Genomic DNA, 6489 nt, shown 5'->3' on the forward strand with positions numbered 1-6489 from the left:
ACAAAGTTGTATTTTCCCGAAAAAAAAAAACACAGAACCTTGCATTCGTCATATTGCAAAATATATTTTTTTAGAAAAGTCGGAATTTTACAAGAATAATACAATTTACCCTAAAAACTAGTAATATGCAAAAAAAAAAAAAAACGAGACACAAAGTTATTAGACGTCATTTTGGAAAAAAGTTGTAATATTACAAGAATATATAGTCATAATTTTAGAAAAAAAAGTAATTACAATAAACAGTTGCAATGTTATGCAAATGTTTTTAGAAAGTCTTACATTTCTGAGAAGTAATTCTAAGAAGGTTTTAATATAAAAAATACTTTTTTTAACTTGGAAAAAAAGACAAGACATTGAAAAGTTAAGTCATATGAGAAAAAGTTGCAACATCACAAGAATAAAGTTATGTTAGTCGTAAATGTATAAAAATATGTAGTCATGATATGAGAAAGTCACAAATGTCTTTTTTTAGAAAGACAGAATTTGAGAAAAGTCAAAATGTTACAAAAATTACAATAATGTTCTGCAAATACGTTAAAATATATTACGAGTTCTCTTATAGTTATACAAGTCATAACAAGAAAAGGGTTGTAATGTTACAAGAATAGTTATTTTTGGAGATGTAAATTTACAAGTTATAAGCAAAAGAATAAATCTGAGATGTATTCAGCCGTTTTTTTTTTTTTTTTCAAGAAAAAATCTTTTTGGGGGGGAAACAAAGTCATAAAGAGCAGTGATGATAATCAAACAAAAAGTAGGAATGTTTCAAGAATAAAGCCCATAAAGTTACAAGAGACAAAAGTTATTTTTGAGGAAAAAATGCCAGAATAGTATGAGGAAAAAAAGTAGTAAATGTTATGCTAATAAAGGTCTATTTTATTTTTCTAGAATAAAAATTATAGTTATGCACATGTTAAAATTCCAGGACAACATAACAGTTGTATTTTAAATATTTTATATTGGTTGTACAATTTATATTTTTTCAATTTTAGAATACACTATTATGAAATTATATTCTATTACATTAATTTTGTAATACTAAATATTTGTTGAAAAAACACTTATGAAACTTGTTACTTGTAACATGACATGATCCTCTTAATATTACACCTTTATTCTTAATTTGCATCGGGTTTTTTACATTTGGCTTTTTAAAAAAAATCACAAAAAAAAAAACTAGTCTGACGTCACTGGCGTCGTTTAAAGCCTTTCTCTGTCACCTTGGCAGCTGTGACTGCGTGACCTCTGCGTGTTTACATGCGTTTATTTTAAACGCTTTTGTTAACCTGGATAAACGTAACATTGGAACGGAGTAGGAAGCTAGAGTGCTCTGACGTCATCGTATATACACCGCTAGGAAAGACTTGATGAAAGGCCAAAAAGCCACTGTCAAAGGCTTGACCCAAAACAGCCCAAAAAGACCACTTAAACGCTCACGCTCTCGCTATTCAAAGGCGTCAATCCGTGAAAATACCCCGCTCGTAGCGGGTAAACGATCGAAAGTAACTTTATGGAGCCAAACGGCCGCTTAAAGGCACAAAGTCAAAGTGTTAGCTCATGCTAGGTTAACGGCTAGCTCGGTGACTTAGCCAGCTTCAGCTAGCTTGTCCGTGACCCGAACCTTCTGCTGTCTGACGTCTCCTTACCGGGCCGAGTAAAAAAAACTCGTTCCGCCAAGTCCACGTCCATCCGAGACCGATGCCAAGTCGTTCAGGATACGTCGCGTCCACTTCGGGCCAACCTGTTGTTTATTTGCCTCCCACCACCACGCGCACACGCTACCATCTTCATTCACATGCCTTTATTTTGACCTTATAGTTACTCGACACCAACATTGACGTCATTGTCATGGCAACGTAGCACCGCCCACCGCCCCGGTGATTGGATGAGACAAATTTGCGTTTATATTTTGACACCTGGCGACATTTGTCTAACGGCTCAAATAACATTTGAATAAAAATATCAGTATGAACAAAAATAAAATTATACTGTGCATACATGCTTTTAAAATTTGTTAGAATTAGGACATGTTAATAGAAATGTTTTTTTACAAATATCCATCCATCCATTTTCCGAAGTAAAAAGATATACAGTAATAATAATATACAATGGCATTAAAAAATAGTAAGCTTTACTCGTTAATAATTGTTGGCTCATGTACACCAAAGCAAAATATAATAAATACAATTACAGATAAAACATTTTTTTTCTTTTAATTAAAATTAAAAACCAATCTAAATTTGAAGATGTTAAAAAGTGTTAGGTCGTGTGAAAAATAAATAAATAAAAATATTTAATTATGATCAATCCCATGAAAACATGAATATTGTCTTAATACACGATGGCATTTAAAATCAAGGTTCATAAAAAATACATTACTCAGACTCTTACAATGTTATTAATCTGGAAACGCCATGTTACGTTTCAAATGAACAGTTGTGCACATTAATTTAGTTGTTTCTGTACCAAATGACTAGAACTTGACTCAATAAATGAAAGCAATTAGGTAGCAAGTGAGCCATTCAGAGTTGAATGCACATATCTCCAAAAATGTGTTCTGTTCGATACGGGTCGATACAATGCACGTCCAATATGACATGTCCCTCAGCAGATGCCCATTATTTGTCATTAGCGTCACTGTGACATTGTCACCTGAGTCCAAAAAGCACCCTTCCCCCCAAGTTGGTTTTAAGGCTGTGCGTTATACGATGGTTATCATTTTTGACACATTTAATCATTTGTGCATCCATTATTTTAATTCAGATCTTAATTAGAACACCTTGTTGTCCGTTTTGACAGGTTTGACCTCCTCTTTACCTTTGCCTTAGCGCATTAGTTACCCGAGGGGACTTGACATGTCATTGTTCATGCTGCTAGCTAGAACTGTGGAGCCTGCTGCCTTGCCCAAGGACATATTGATTGACAAATAGAGTGTTTGAAGGCAGAGGGTAAACGTCATTATTTGATCAGGTAAAATAAACATGGCCTCAGTTGAACCGTTTGTGCTCTGTACAAAAATCCTCCACAAGGGGTCAGGCTGGAGCTAATCTCCTCTTCATGTGGACTGCATGGCATCTAGTTATTTTATTGTCAGTATGAGCTTGATTACTTTTCAACAATCATGTAGATGTAAGGCAAGATTAACAAATGCATTAAGTTATCTTCCAATCGGCATCCACTGGGATCCACTGGAGAGGAATGTGTGCTCTGTACCTCTGCTTTCTCCCAAGATTTCTTAATATTTCATATGACATAACTTCACTCCATCCATCCATCCATTTTCTACCACTTATCCGAGGTCAGATCACGGGGGCAGTAGCTTTAGCAGCGACGCCCAGACTTCCCTCTCCCCAGCCGCTTCATCCATCTCTTCTGGGGGATCCCGAGGCGTTCCCAGGCCAGCCGAAAGACGTAGTCTCTCCAGCGTGTCCTGGCTCGTCCCCGGGGTCTCCTCCCGGTGGGACGTGCCCGGAACACATCATCAGGGAGGCGTCCGGGAGGCATCCGAATCAGAAGCCCCGGCCACCTCATCTGGCTCCTCTCGATGAGGAGGAGCAGCGGCTCTACTCTGAGATCCTCCCGGATGACTGAGCTTCTCACCTTATCTCTAAGGGAAAGCCCGGACACCCTGCAGAGGAAACTAATTTCGGCCGCTTTTATCCGGGATCTTGTTCTTTCGGTCACGACCCACAACTCGTGACCATAGGTGAGGGTAGGAACGTAGATCGACCGGTAAATCGAGAGCTTCGCCTTTCGGCTTAGCTCCTTCTTTAACACAACGGATCGATACAAAGTCCGCATCACTGCAGACGCTGCACCGACCCGCCTGTCGATCTCCCATTCCATTCTTCCCTCACTCGTGAACAGGACCCCAACATACTTGAACTCCTCCGCTTGGGGCAGGATCTCATCCCCGATCTGGAGAGGGCACGCCACCCTTTTCCGACTGAGAATCATGGTCTCAGATTTGGAGGTGCTGATTCTCATCCCAGCCGCTTCACACTCAGCTGCGAACTGCTCCAGTGAGAGTTGGAGGTCACGGCTTGATGAAGCCAACAGAACCACATCATCTGCAAAAAGCAGAGATGCAATACTGAGGCCACCAAACCGGTCCCCCTCTACGCCTCGGCTGCGCCTAGAAATTCTGTCCATAAAAGTTATGAACAGAATCGGTGACAAAGGGCAGCCTTGGCGGAGTCCAACCCTCACCGGAAACGAGTCCGACTTACTGTCGGATATGCGGCACTTCACTCGTACTGATGAAAAGCTCCAGTGTCGAAAATCCATCTATAACCTAACCATGAAAATTGATTCCCTTGTTGTTCTGCAATTGCCCGGAGCTATTATAAGAGAGACTGAATTTCTCGGTGCACTGGAATGGAACATACACTCCTTGTAGGGCTTTTTGCCACATGTGAACAGATTTACTAGCAATGGCAATGTTAAGGAGTCATGCTGTCTACTCAAAAAGAGGAGAAGTCAAGATCTTTTTAAGACAATGAGATCAGAGACAAAGGGGCATCATTTAGAAAAGGGGTGTCCAACCCTTTTGAAACAGAGAGCTACTTCACCTGAAGTGCTGCCAGTTTGATACACACTTCCAAAAATAAAAATGCTCAAATTACCTATAATTATCTGTTATTATTGATAATATTCTCATAAATGAAGAAACTGATCATGTTAATGATTTCTCACAATAATTATTTAAAGGGGAGGTGGCACGGTGAGCTACTGTTTGTATCATACTGAGAGGTATTTGAGGTCTTGGGTTCAAATCTGGCCTTCCTGTGTGGAGTTCGCATGTTCCCTTCTTCTCCCTTCTCACGGCGCCCATCTGGAGTTAAAAAAACGTTCAACTCGGGAGCAGCATCGCTGTGACGTCAGACGGCGTATTAAATAAGAGAGGGATTGAGACGAATATGAGTGAACAATTCCTTTTTAGTTTTGTTGACATAATAAAAAAGAAGCACTGATGTAATGTGACTCTGCCTAAAATCCCAGGCAAGAAGCTTTGACAACTCACTTCCTGTTTTGCCTCGAGCCTCATTGGTCTTACGGATTTATGTTTTGTGTTAAGTAAGTCTGAAGCTACTGATGTTATTTCACTCCATCAATAGCAGATACATTAACAATATCTAGTCGCTGCAAGCACACTATTAATTTACCATGAGTTGTCCCTACAGGGGCCAGATGATTGTTGGAGGCAATGAGGTGTATCTGCTTACCCCTCCACGGGACACAGTGTCGCTCCTGGGCCAATCGATGACCATTGAGTCCGAAGAGGGAAACGGGAAGGCAGGCAGGCAGCCAGGCAAGCATCTGGCTGCATTAGAGGAAGGCCTCCTCCACCTCAGCTCGAGTGACGCCGTCACCTTAGACTGAAGAAGGATTCGCCTCCTAACACTGGAGCCTTGTCCTCTCGCGTGGGGACATCATCCCTAAAAGGGTGAAGAGATGCAAACAAAGAGAGGTTAATGAGCTCTTGTACCTCAACAGGAAACACCCCCTCCCCCTGATGAGTCAATACTACAAATCTGTTACTTTTACATTCAACTTGTTCAAAAGTCAAGTGTCATACATTCCAATGAGGGAGATGCCGCCCCACACCATCATACTGCCTTCGTCAAAAAAATGTACAGCTATCATGATGGATGTTCTTTTTCAAATTTTGACCCTACCGTCCAACTGCTACCGGCAGAATCTTGACTCATTGGCGAACATCACCTTCTAACCTCGGTATGTATATTGTACTCTGTTTTGTGTCAATACAAGATGGAGCCTTTGGAAAAAAAGATACCGGGGTTATAGACGATGTTCGCCACAGCAAATGTCAGCCAGATGTCAGCCTGCAAAGATCATTTACCAGTTTAAACTATGAAACGTGAGACAGGCAGAACATGGTGTCTTTCATTGGTTTTGCCAGAGGCGTCACTCGGTTATATTTTAAGAATACCGTCAACAGGAACGTTTAATGGAAGCGGTCTTATTAAATCTTTTACATTTTGCAGCATTATTTGTGACATATTATGTGTGTGTATGCTTTTTGTTTGTTTGTTTTTTAGCGCAGGGTCATTTGACACAGCTTTTGTCTTTAGCTGAGGATTTGGTGTGTAAAATAATATTTGAAGTGATTAAAGGCCATCGTTGAGTGGAGCTGACAGTTCTAATGGAGAGCAGAAATGACTGGTCCAGGCCTACTAGCGACGCAGGCCTCCTGACAGCTGCTGAGAGACAGCCTGTCAAGACGAACGTGCTTTGTACTTTTTGTGTTTAAAAAAAAATAAATACAAAGACACGATTTGTTGTGATGCAGGTTGAGCCACAGGCAGGTTTTAAGTCAGTTTGGCATGAAGTGTATCAGTGAAAGAAGCTAAAGATGGATACAATTACCTTAACAAACTTTACAATTTAAAGTGCTGTTTGGCTTGCATTAAGATAGAATGCAGACTGTGTGAATCAATGAGACGCACACTCAAAATTAACCAGCAA

Source organism: Phycodurus eques, chromosome 20, assembly GCF_024500275.1.
Source record: "Phycodurus eques isolate BA_2022a chromosome 20, UOR_Pequ_1.1, whole genome shotgun sequence".
NCBI lineage: Eukaryota > Metazoa > Chordata > Actinopteri > Syngnathiformes > Syngnathidae > Phycodurus > Phycodurus eques.